At 45.1% G+C, this 12383-nt stretch overlaps 1 protein-coding gene across 1 annotated transcript in view; it reads right to left on the reverse strand.

Annotated features, from left to right (window-relative positions):
* PITPNC1 (phosphatidylinositol transfer protein cytoplasmic 1) overlaps positions 1-12383 on the reverse strand; it is a 247509-nt gene that overhangs the window by 105458 nt on the left and 129668 nt on the right. The window lies entirely within an intron of this gene.

Below are 12383 nucleotides of genomic sequence, written 5' to 3' on the forward strand. Positions count from 1 at the left end.
CCATGTCAGCAAAGTATATCAAGAAGCGGTTTGAAGGGACTGGAGAGACAGAGCAGCCTGTAAAGTCTTAGGTAGAGAGGCAGGAGGATGTGAGTTCGATGCCCAGCACCCATGTGAGAAAGCCAGGTGCACGCTTAACATCTCAGCTCTGGTGAGGCAGAGACAGGCAGGGGCTGGTTGGCCTGCTAGTCTAGCCTAATAAACAAGTTTCAGGCTAGGAGGCCCTGTCTCAAAAACCAAAGTGAAGAGCTCTGAAGAGATAATATTTGAGGTTGGTTTTCACACTCATGTGCACGCACACACACATACACACCACACACAGACCCCGCCATGTGTGCACCAAGCTGCTATGACTCAGGAATGAAAGCTTCAAGCTAACAATGGTCTATGATGGTTAATCTGTGTTGTCAACCTGACTGGATTCAGTCACCTAGGAGACACCTTTGTGTGTGTGTGTGTGTGTGTGTGTGTGTGTGTGTGTATGTGTGTGGTTTCTGGAGAGGCTTAACCAAGGAGGGGAGATCCACTTTAATGTGGGTAGCATCATCCCACGAGGTGGATCCAGCATTGAAGAGAACAGAATCTGCAAGCTCAGCACCAGCGTTCATCTCTGCTTCCTGATGGCAGACACCATGTGGCTGTCCTCTGCCCACTCCGCTGCCCTGCCTTCTCTGCCAGGAAGGACCTTACTGGCAACACTGAACCAGAGCAAACCCTTTCTTCAGTCAATCAACTGACAGGCAATTCTCCATGGCAACAAGGAAAGTGACTAATAGGAGCCCTCGAAATTCCCCTTCTCTGACCTAGAATATAAACGATGGTCAGAGCCAGGAAACTACTGCATAACTAAAATGTCTTCTCCAGTCCTCGATTTTCCCCCCTATCTCTTTTGAGAGAGAGAATCCAGACCTAACTTTTGAAAAAGACAAAATTTCAGCAGCTTGCCAGACCTCACTCAAAGTTCTGGGATGTTTATTAGGGTCCAAACAAGTAAGGGTTTAAAATAAAAAAATACCACCAACCCACGCTAAGCTCGCGCACAGCTGGGTGGCGGGCTTTGTTCTCGGGTGGCCCGTGAGGAGGGAGTGGACGCCTCATCAGTGCCGAAGGCTGCTCGAACTCGGCTGGCTCGCTCCTATGAAATCGTCGCCGCCGAAGCTGCTCATTACCTCGCGTTCACACTTCTCAAAGGACCGCTGTTCCACGACAGGAGCTTTTTATAGTTTCTGCTGATGACTGAGTCCATCAGACACTGGAGCTGGAGTGCAACTGAGGTTGATGCGGCGTAGGGAAATCCCGCTGGCTCGCTTGCCGTCAATCACGTGAGCCAGGCTTCCTCTGGACTCCTTGTTTGTACCGAGAGCACAGGACCAACGGACAGTGGAGGGACACGTGGTTTCTAGTCATAGGAACATTTTTTGGGGCCTCACCCCGCCCCCCAAAGATAAATTTTCACTAAGTCCAGGCTGGCTTTGAACTCACTATCTAGTCCCCGATGGCCTTGAACTTCTGATTTTCCTCCTACCTCCACCTCTGGAGTGAGAGGGCTGCAGATGTGCCTGGTTTATGTGTCGCTTTGAGCACGTTAGGTAGGCATTCTGCCATCTGAACTACAGCCTTAGAGCTCTTCTGACCCTTTTAAGGAACAGGGTTGAGCAAAGCACTGTTAAGCTCAGACAATGAGTGTGTCTCCCCTACAGCCCAGGGCCCACTCACCACCGACCTCTTTAGCTTCCATGTTCACGTCATGTCATGGTCCTCAAATCTACTGGGTGTTCCTCCCATATACCACCCTGGAACAGTCCACATAAGCCACCGCTTGCAGCATGTTAGAACCCTGCAGAACTACCATCCTAAGTGTCCATCCTACTGTAGAAGGAAGATGATAAACCATCAGTGTCTCTCCTCAGCGAGACTGCCTAATTCCACAAATGGCCAGGATGCCAGAGTCCAGAGTTTTAACTTTTGCTAATCACCCAACACCTCACAGAAGCCAGGGACGTGATGCCCTAAAAACAACCACCCATTCAGTCAAGGAAAAGTTATAATCCCATGTTAATGTTCTCCTTCGACCTAGAAGAAGATTCTGGTATAAGTCATTTACCGGGTCAAAGGCAGGGGCATTTGTGACAAGCTCTGAGACATGTTTGCTACAGTCTGGATGTAGCTGCGGTGATTAGTGTTAACTGTCGGCCAGTCTTGGGCCTGCCTATAAGGGATTCTCTTGAGTATGTTAGGTGACGTGGGAAGGCCTGTCCACTGTGGCTGGCACCAGTGCCTTTTAGGAACCTGGACTGTATACATGGGGAAAATGAGTCAAGTAGTGGCTTATGTTGTTTTCTATAGATGGGATGTGGCTGATGCTTCAAGTCCGGCTGCCTTGACTCATCCACCATGATGGGCCGTATTTTGAACTTTCTTAAACTGCTTCTGTAGGTATTATACCACAGTGACGGGAAAAGAAACGAGGACAGATATCAAAAGGATGCAGATCTCAAAGGCTGGAGAGATGGCTCAGTGGTTAAGAACACTGGCTGTTCTTCCAGAGGTCCTGAGTTCAACTCCCAGCCACCACATGGTGGCTCACAACTATTTATAAAGGGATCTGATGCCCTCTTCTGGCATGAATCCATGAACTCTCAATGTCAAAGCACTCCTATATTAAAAAAAAAAATTTTTTTTAAAGTTCTACACAAAGGCACTAATAGTGAAGGCCTGGTCCCCAGGGTGGTGTTATTGGGAAAAGCCAAAAGTGGTTCAGGGAGAGGAGGCTAGGTCATTGGGGGAAAGCCTTTTGTGACAGGGAATGTGGAAACCTAGCTCTCTCTTTTTAGTTCCTGACATAGGCTGTCCCCTCCCCTGCTGACATTTGGCATCTCCATGGATGTTTGACCTACTCTACCATGTTCCAGAACCTCTAACACTGTGAGCGACAAAAAGCCTTTACTCTTTACAAGTTCATTAGCTCGGGTCTTTATCATGGCGAAGGAGGGCTGACTGAGGCACAGCGCTATTAAAGTACCATTAAGCCCACTAACAGACCTTCTTTCAGCCCTCAGCTCCCCCAGAACACATCCTTATTTGAAACATTTTGGTCTGAGAAGGCGAAATGTATCTTTCCCTGCAGCAAGGATCTAGCAGGGCTTGAAAGGAAAATGGAATTAAATTAGTCCCTGCCACTGCTGTCACTTAAATGATGTACACTGTCACATAGCCCACAATTCTAAGAGAAAGTCTGTCACTCAAAGTCACTACCAGTTGTGGAAGAAGAGGCTCTTTTTTAGGAAGGCAGAGTGTCTGAATTAAGTCCTTGCTTCACACAGGGGTCAGGACAGATCCTGGTAATGGCCCATCTTAACAGCCTGGAGCCCTAGCAACAGTACCCTCTGGAATGTGACAACCTGCTGGTACGGGTGACACTGCCTCTGCCTCACAGTCCTTAGATGCCTTTGTCCATGCTCCTCACAGACTTCAAACACTCTCACTGCTTTTGTTCATGTGTGTCAGGGGTGTGTGTGTGTGCGCGTGCGCGCGCGAGTGCGTGCGCATGTGCGCGAGCGTGTGCGCTCCCTGTCAAAGTAGACAGACGGTGACAGTCATGTCTCTGTTTTGTCTCTAGGCTGACCCATCCCCCTCCTTTCTTGTCCCTTGCTGTGTATACCAGCTAGCTGGCTCTAGAGCATCTGGGGACTGTCTCTACCTCCCAGTGTCTGCTTTTTTACCTGTGTTCAGGTGGTACCCCACACGCCATCTCCCCAGCCCTTGTTTGTGCTCCTATTGTGGTGGCTTTGACAACACAGACAGGCAGAGTTTACGGATGAGAATGCCTTCCCCTGTGGGAGGCAGGGCTGCCTTCATTTCACATGAAGAAACTATCCAGAGCCTAAGTTTCCTGAATCTGAACATAGACATTGCCCCCATCTTAATGAGACTTTGCATTGGATGGAGGGAAAGGGGCTAGCCTGGGACAGGCTTTTGGAAGCTTCTGCTGGAACCACATTAGGCCATGTCATCAGCAAGCTGAAAGCGTTAAGGAGCCAATTGCTTACATCAGCAGTATCTCCAACGCCGAGACAAATTCAATGGCCCCACGCCTGCCAGGATGTCGTTGGAGCAGTTGGCAGGGATGGAGGAGACGGAGGGTGGGCAGCAGCAGTGTTTTTCCAATGTTCTCAAGTATTGAGACAGGGACAGAATAAAATAGCAGGTGCTAAAAGGCAGGAGAGGGACTGGAGAGATGGCTCAGCAGTTAAGAGCATTGACTGTTTGTCCAGAGGTCCTGAGTTCAATTCCCAGCAACTACATGGTGGCTCACAACCATCTGTAATGGAATCTGATGCTCTCTTCTGGTGTGTCTGAAGACAGCTATAGTGCACTCATATACTCTCTCTCTCTCTCTCTCTCTCTCTCTCTCTCTATATATATATATATATATATATATATATATATATATATATATATATATACACACATATATATACATATATACATACATACATATATATACATATATACATACATACATACATATACATATACATATATATATAAAGGCAAAAAGAGAGGACATCTCTCACACTAGTATTTTCCTATATTCTTTCTCTTTCTTCAGGTATCTGTAAATATGCATGTGTATAACATAGCCATGAAGGCACTCCCTATATTGATTGTGTGATATGTTATTTACACATTGTACATAGAACATAGAATCTAAAATACTATGCTGATCTCTTGTTGTTACAGCATCCTCTTTGGTCCTTCCAACTAGACTGCAAGGCCCGACAGTATGTGGACCTTGTTCCCTGTTGCAGCCCTGGCATCTAGAATGGCATCAGCTGCCACCTGTATATGTGTACATGCATGTGCACATGTATATACGCATGTGTGTGTGCATGTGTGTTTGCAGCATTGGAACTGAACCTAGAATCTTGGCATGATACATAAGTAGCTTTACCACTGACCCAGACCCCATGATATTTAATTCTTGTGAGCCTGGTGTACATGCATGCGTGTGTCTGAGGGTGGGACATGAGTGGGACCAGGAGGACGTGGGGGGAGGGTCCTTATCTATCCCTCTCCACCTTATTTCTTGAGACGGGGTCTCTCACTGAACTTGGACCTTGGCTGTGACCAGTGAGTTCCCACAATCCTTCTGTTTCACTATCCAGCATTATTAGAGTTAGTGGGCTACACAGCTATTATCTGGCTTTTAATATAGGCGCTGGAACCCAAACTCAGTGTGAGCCATCTCCCCAGTCCCACAAAATATTTTCTAGTGGATGAGGATCATCTCTGTATATCTAGAAGTCAATAATGACCACGAAGATTCTCTGAGAATCCATGGAGATAGGCAATTAGGTCAGAGAGTCTGACACTTTTTCTGTCACCTGTTGCCTAGACAGCAGGCTCTCACAAAGCCACACATGCTTCGTTGGGCACAGAGCTGAGTCTGAGGACGATCCGGGAAATGGCATTCACTTGCTCAGCAAAGCCGGAAGAGACCGGAGCGCAGGAAGGAGAAATGAGAAAGAGAGACTCAAGGCACAGCGGCAAGAGTTACTGCTAAGTAATGGGACCAGCTGGTGACACCACACCCTTGGTGAGGACCCTCTCCTACAAAAGCTGCTAGAGGCTGGAGAGATTGCAGGGGACGGTGAGGGTCCCATGGTGGGAAGGAACATGGCCGTCTTTGTGCGCATCGATTCAGGCAGGCGATGGGATCTCTACCAGAAGCTGATGGTCTTCCTGATGAACAGATGTCACCACGACCTGATTGATCCTGAAGCCATGAGGATGTGCTGTGCATGCATCCCGTCGCTGCGACATGCCTCCTTCTGAGAAGCAAACCCAAGAGAGCGAGAGCTTTTGGTGGCTCAGAGCTCAGGGTTTACAGTTCATTGTGGTGGAGAAGACATGGAGGTGGAGAAGCTAAGGTTGCTGGATTCACTGCCTCTGCAGTTAACATGAAGAACATAGCAAATGCTGTGGTCGGCCGAGGTCTCTTCTTTAAGGGGCCTGGGACCTCGGTACATGGTACGGTGCTGACCTCATTTAGGCCTGGACTTCTCATTTCAGTTAACCACCTAGATTAACCTGATCCAGACAATCTTATATCCAGAGGCTTTATCTCTCAGGTGACCTTCGGTTCCCCAAAGGTGACAGCCACCATTAAGCACCACACTCAACCCCCATGTTACCTACCAGGTGAGAGTTTTATTTATAATCACTATCCCAGAATCTGACTAAGATTTCGTCTCCTCTCTTGGATGCCAAGTTGAAATCAGGGATTTTAAAGGTGAGCCAAGAAATGTCGCTTACTTAGTTAAAGGAACCGGGTCTAAGGTCCAAGGGCAACCAGTAAGTGTATTGTGACAGTGCTTGTGTGGTGGACTTAGACATCATGACACACCTAACCCACCAAATCCATCAGGTGCTCCTCCAAAATGTCAGTCACACTCAAGAGGGCACTTGCTCAGTGAAAAGCTCTAGGGGAATAATCCTGTAGTCCCTGGAAAATGAGAGGGGACATCTAAAATAAATGGTATCCAACTAGATAGACACTCTGTGGAAGAGGACATACAATAGCCAGAGCGTGTAAAGAGATGACTGGCATTGGGGCACCAAACCCGCAAGAAGAGACTAGAATGATGGCTCAGCGGGTAAGTGTGCTTGCTGCACAATCATGAGGACCTGAGTTCAAATCCCATGAGCCCATGTTGAAAGCCAAGCATGGCTGCATAGCTCTGTGTATAGTTAGGATACAAAATAATAACCTTCATTATGATGTGTGTGTGTGTGTGTGTGTGTGTGTGTATACACACTATTGTTTTTGCTCATGTTCAACTCAGCATCACCCTCCTCAATCCTTCTTTCCTCAGGGTCTCTTCTATCCTCCCAACTCCCAAACAGTCCCTCTCCCTCCCTCTCCCTCTCCCTCCCTCTCCCTCTCCCTCTCTCTCTCTTTCTCTCTCACCTTTAAATAGAGATTCACTTTATTTTCTTCCTTCCCTGGTGTTTCTCTCTTCTTTCAAATGTCTTCCTATCCATCCACAACCCCTACCATGTCATTATTAAATGATTCTGTGTCCAGTCTGCCAGCAAACCAGCAGTCTGCACATGACAGTGTTTGGGTTTGGAACAAGGGTGGGAAAGCTGGGAGTTTTCTAAAGCAACTGTGGTAGTGGCGGCTGGAGGCAGCAGGGATAGGGGCAGGTTACAGAAGACACCTTTGGGTTCTAAAGGCCACTGTCATCCTGGGTTCTTGGCCCATTCTGGAGCTGCCTTGACTCCTGCCCATTCATTTGGCACCAGTAAATTCTGTGGATCCCTAACATCGTTCCATCAAGTGTTCTTTCTGCTTACAGCAGACTTCGTTTCTTTTGCTGGCAGCTTAACCGATAGTGCCTCAAATTGCCTTCTTGGCCAGTCTTCCATTTATCCCCATAGATACCTTACATATCAGCCAAAGCGCACTGCTCCCTGAGAGATGAGTGTCTGAGATTTGCTTGGTAATAATAATTATAGCTCAATCTATCTCCCCTTTGAACAATTTTCTCCTTTCTACATTAGCTGAAGAGTAGGCCTGGTTACAAAGGCTTTGAATATAACCAGATGTGCTCATGGCTACTTTGGGCAATGTTTCCAAACCCAGACAGACTGGAGCAAAGAAGCATCTAATCACGCTGCCAGTTTGTTAACTCAGGTCCACAGGACACTCCATGTAATAACAGAACCTATTACATGGATACCGAGGACTACATAGCCACAGGCAATCTGTCCTTCAAGACCACCTTCTCTCATGACAGCTATAAATAATCAGATAGATTCACAAATGTTTAACCCAATCAGCTGTGGGCCCTCCCTTGATCAGAAAACAAGAACCGTGCCCTAAAGGTTTCCCTCCAAAGCTGTATACTTGATGGTGTGCATAAGATTTCAACACACAGGTAGGTGACTTATGACAACAAAGAAGTCTGACGTTCCGTGTGCACATGACAACCTTATGACCTTTGCTTGCAGACCATGGGTCAAAATAGAGTAGCTTAAGGCTGTGTGTTATCATAAAACAATGGATTTGATTTCCTTTTATGAGTATGGGAATCCATCTTACTAATTCTCGCTTGTATCATATATGATTTTCTTTTGAGACAGGGTCTCATTAACTAGCCCAGGCTGGACTTGAACTTTCAAGTTTCCATCCTCAGCCTCCTGAGCACTGGGATTGCAGGAGTATGTCACTATACAAAGCTGTTTACATATCAAATTTTTCTTTCCCTTTTGGGAAGTCATATCTTCCTGTTGCTAAGATATGGGTCTGAAATAATTACTTTAATATAATACATATAAAAAAAAGATATGGGCTTACCTCTTATATTTTTGGTTGTAAGCCTAGTCTTAATGGCTAAACCATCTCTCCAACCCACTATGGGCAAATCTCTTTCAAGTGAGTAAAAGTCTCAGGTATAAAAGGATAGTTTAGATTCATAAAAGAGGACATGACGGTCCTTTCCAACCTTTCTGGCAGAAGAAGAAGAGGTGTTCTGCTATCAGCGAGGTGGTGACCCGAGAACACACCATTAACATTCACAAGCGCATCATCCATGGAGTGGGCTTCAAGAAGCGTGCCCCTATGGCACTCAAAGAAATTTGGAAATTTGCCACGAAGGAAATGGGGACTCCAGATGTGCGCATTGACACCAGGCTCAATAAAGCCGTCTGGGCCAAGGGAATGAGAAATGTTCCATATCGCATCTGAGTACATTTGTCCAGAAAACGCAATGAGGATGAGGATTCACCAAACAAGATCTACACATTGGTATAGATATCAGCCTATTACCACATTCAAAAACATACAGACAGTCAATGTGGATGAGAACCAACCTGCTGAATGTCAAATAAAGGTGTAGAGCTGCCAAGAAAAATATAAAGTGGAAGCTAAAACTCAACTCACTTCTGGAAAGGAAGCTGATTAGACATTGCCCCTTTGGTTACTCATGTGTACAGAGGGAAAGTCTAAGACATATTTGGAGAATATAAAAAACAAGGCATACTAAAGTATGTCCCGGGTTGTCCAACTGAACCCATCTTCTTATGGGACCATCCAGCTGTTTCAATGACTCTCAGCTGCACAATCACATGGTTAGTCTGCCTGGAAATCTCTCCCATTAACTGAGCATACATCTCCCCCCCACCATCCCCACCCACCGGTATCACTTATGTTGGGTTTTAGTACATAAAGAGTTAATTCTTGTTCATCTAACAGCATGGTGACACAGCCCTAGTCTAGTCTTTCCATCTTCAGTGAATCTTCACATTGTTACATGTTATTGTAACAGTCTCAACACACAGTGTTGATGTCAAGGCCATACATGATTGGACAGTAGAGAGTGAGGCGGGGAGAAGTTTTGGTAAGGCAGGAGGGAAGGAGAAATCAGGAGATTCAAGAAGCAACATGGAGTCAGACATAGACATTCCTCTCCACGCATCTCTATATGGATACTGGTTGCTATGAATATTTTATAAGGGATGGAATTGTATAAGATGATCTGACTTATCTAGGCGGGCAAGTTATATCTTATCAATCGGATCAGAGTATTTTGGTGTGTTCTTTGATGTGGCAACTTAGTTGAGTTCAAAGGAGGGTGCAGTGGCGCCTAACTCTGCCTCAGAGTTAGGATGTGTGTGGGGACCGCGTGGAGAGTGTGACTAAGGAAGAGACAGCTGGGAGAGGGCGGCTTGTGGACCTCGAGGCAGAGAAGCAGCCAAGGCACACAGGTCCAGCTCAGTGGCCAGCGGCCAGTGGTAGAGAAAGAGACCGGGTGCCTCTGTGGAGTGAGACTGTACAAGATCGGTAGCTACACAGCCATATCTTTATTTTTACCACCACAACAGTGTCTCTCTATTTAAAAATGAACCACTGAGGAACAGACTTGAGGAAAAGAATTGAGGCAGGCCAATTATTCTTTTATTTTTATGGATGGCGCCCATTGGTAGTGTTTACAATTACACACATGCAAATGCACACACAGACACAATCAGTATTTTATGTGTATATACTACATAATTGCTTTACATTGAAGTATCAGCCAAAACCACTGGGTTTTCCCAAATTTTATTTTTTATTTTGCATGCATGGGTGTTTCACCTGCATATGTGTCTGTGTGAGGGTGTTGGATCCCCTGAACTGGAGTTACAGGCAGGTAATGGCTGGCATATGGGTGCTACGAATTGAAGACAGGTCATCTGGAAGAACAGCCAGGGCTCTTAACAGCCCAGACATTGCTCCAGCAACCCCCAAATCACTGGTTTATTTTCAAATATACCATTAAAAAGCAATGATGTTTCATCCCATCTTTTAATTATCGTGTGTGTGTGTGTGTGTGTGTGTGTGTGTGTGTGTGTGTGTGTGTGGCTGCCTACTGTCCGGATGGGAAGATTAACTTTTGGGAGTCAGTACTCATGATCCACTGTATTAAGAAGGGTCTCTCTCATTTCTGCACAAACTCCAGGGTAGCTGGCTGGCAGGCTTCTGGATAATTGCTCCTCCTTTGCTTCCCACAACATTAAAGATTACAGATACTTTGCCATTACACCTGCCTGGTTTGTTGTTGTTTGCTTAAAAGCTGGTTTCGGGGACTGAACTTGGGTCATGAGGCTGGCATGGCTAATACCTCCCTAGCCCTTTATCCTGTCCTCATATAAGTGGTATTTGGGCATCCAAAGATAAGACTTCTCCCTGTTTAATTTCATCTTGGAAGATGATCCTTCATGCCAAATGACTGAGGTTTTCCTGATCGAAGTTTCTCGATGACAATATTAGACTCATAATCCTTCCTTACTGTGGATTTCTCAAAAGAACGGTAAGAATACCATCTAGCTATTTAGCCACACTTTTTTCGGTTTTGGCTGTTCGTTTTTCTATAGCTTGCCTACCGCACTTTATGAAATTTGTCAGAGTAAATCTGTTTCATTAAAGCTAAAAGCACAGTGGAATTTTCCACCATGCAACTACACCACAGAGATCTCTGGATAGCTTTAGTTTATTTTCCACTGCAGCTGGCTTAGAATGGATCGTGTGGCGCCTGTCTCTTGTGCACAACACAGTAGTTCCATTAGGGTTCTGCCGTGAGATAATTGGAGATGGGAACGTATTTTCATTTCTCCTCATTGCTGACAACGGTCCTCTAAAGAGGCGATATCCGTGTACAGCTCCCTCCAGCATTCGAAGCCGGTTGTTTTCTCACATCCTTGTTAATCCCGAGACTCACCAGACTGAAATTCTTGTCACTCTGACGTGTGTGGAAGAAGATGTTCTTGCCTGAATCTGTTTCCTTGCTTCCTTATGAAGCGAGTGTTTCTCACGTATATACTATCCACACTTCCTCCTCTCTGACTCAAATTTCCAACCCCTTTCTCAACTTTCAAATGGATTATGTTCTTTTAAGAAAAAAAAAGTTTAATTTAAAAAAAAAATGAAAGAAAGAAAAACTGGTCAAGAATACAGAATGCTTTTGCAGAGGAGACAAGCTCACATCCTAGCACCCACATAGAGGAGCTCACAACCACCTTTAACTCCTATACCTGGGATTCTGAATCTGATGCCATCTTGTGGCCTCCATGGGTACTGCATTCATGTGCACACACACACACACACACACACACACACACACACACACACACACTCACATAAATCTTTTTTTTTAATTGATAAGAAAGACCTATTTATTTAAGTACCAGAATTTTCTCTCTACAAACATTACAGACGTATTCTTCTGGAGAGAGATAGACTTTTAAATTTAGGTGTCTTCTATTATATGAAGGTTTATTTTTAGTGTGTAATATTTTCCAGCTATGTAGGTGCTCTCAAATTTAATGCTACAATATCACCAGTCCTTGTCTTTATGTCTTATTAGTTTTATCCTAATCTGCTAATAATAAAGAATGTTTATCTATATTTTTCACATTTAGGAATTTTATTGATCTATAACTTATGTTTGTATGTATGCAGTGAACTAGAGGTTTGGTTAGGTTGTTGGCTAAAAATCTAATCCATGCAGCCTCATACTGAGTACTTGGTAAATTCCTTACCAGGGTCTCATGATTCTGTTAGGGCTGGGGAGATGTCTTTGCCCCACAAGCAGAAGTCTCAGAGCTGAGGATTACCTTTGATTTCTTGCCCTCCTCACCCCCAAGAGCTGAGATCTCAGCTTTGCTGTGTAGAAGTACACCGGAGGATTTATATAACGTTAATATAATGGATTTAGGGACCAAATTTGGATGATGGTTTATTATTATTCTCTGTGGTATCTGACATGATTATGTTTTATACAGGATTTTGTTTGTTTATGTCCCTGAGATTAATGTGTGGTAATATTTTTATTTGT

Source organism: Micromys minutus (genome assembly GCF_963924665.1).
Source record: "Micromys minutus genome assembly, chromosome: 10".
In the NCBI taxonomy this organism is placed as follows: domain Eukaryota; kingdom Metazoa; phylum Chordata; class Mammalia; order Rodentia; family Muridae; genus Micromys; species Micromys minutus.